Source organism: Frankliniella occidentalis, unplaced genomic scaffold, assembly GCF_000697945.3.
Source record: "Frankliniella occidentalis isolate FOCC.00 unplaced genomic scaffold, Focc_3.1 Scaffold2, whole genome shotgun sequence".
Taxonomy (NCBI): Eukaryota; Metazoa; Arthropoda; class Insecta; order Thysanoptera; family Thripidae; genus Frankliniella; species Frankliniella occidentalis.
In genome coordinates this window covers 757,339-758,094 of record NW_026267132.1, presented here as the reverse complement: position 1 = coordinate 758,094, position 756 = coordinate 757,339, and the positions used below count along the sequence as shown (strand labels likewise).

Here is a 756-nt window from a genome sequence, read left to right as displayed (position 1 = left end):
GGTTCTCTGTTGTTTGTATATACACAGCAATAAGTGCTGTAAGTCTAATAAACTTGTGAAGTTTTATGCAAATATTTATTTCATTTGTAATTGAAAATCGTTTATTGAATGACAACACACGACCTTTACTTTACAGCCTGCGATATTTAAAGTGGCCCCTATAAGGCCCCCGCGCTTCCCCGCCCTCGAGGGTGTAGTAAGCAAACAATTGTGTAGCCATTTTGTTGGATCAGTGCCTTTTGATTGCCTTGTAGGCGATTTGCCCTTGAGAGGAGAGTGGGGACAATACGACTGTATGGAGGCACTCTAGCGCCGAGAGGTAGGCAACTTATCGTACATGGCGTCCCGCGTCGCCAGGAATACTCCTCACCGTCGGTACTCCACGCAGCATTGCCTCGTGGGGTATTGGCATTTGAGTGCCTCCGAAACGTCTCTTCATACTCACAAAAAGTCCACACCGCAGACAGCTTCACCCAAACCCCAAACCGACTGCAGACAAAAGACAACGCCCGCTCCTCTACCCTCTCTAGGTAAGGCTAGTCTTCAGTCAGTGTGCAGTTTACGGAATCAACGGACAACTTGCCCAGAGTAGCGGAAGGCGGAATGTAGAGGAAAACATAACCTAGTATAACCGGTGAACTGTTTTATATAGCGATTTTTCCCTTATACTCGGCATGCTTGTTGATAGAAAAAGTTTCTTTGAACAGCTGCGCTTAGCTTGAACTATTGGAAAAATACTTTTTTTGTAGTATTTTA

The 756-nt window shown here is 45.1% G+C and overlaps 1 protein-coding gene across 2 annotated transcripts in view; it reads left to right on the top strand.

Annotated features, from left to right (window-relative positions):
- Positions 1-373: 373 nt before the first annotated feature.
- The window catches only part of LOC113213490 (uncharacterized), a 2,828-nt gene continuing 2,445 nt past the window's right edge, over positions 374-756 (top strand). Inside the window, exon 1 of one of the 2 annotated variants that reach the window (XM_026432575.2) lies at positions 374-530. The gene's annotated coding sequence lies outside the window, so the exon portion shown is untranslated. The other variant, XM_052265540.1, reaches the window with a different exon arrangement.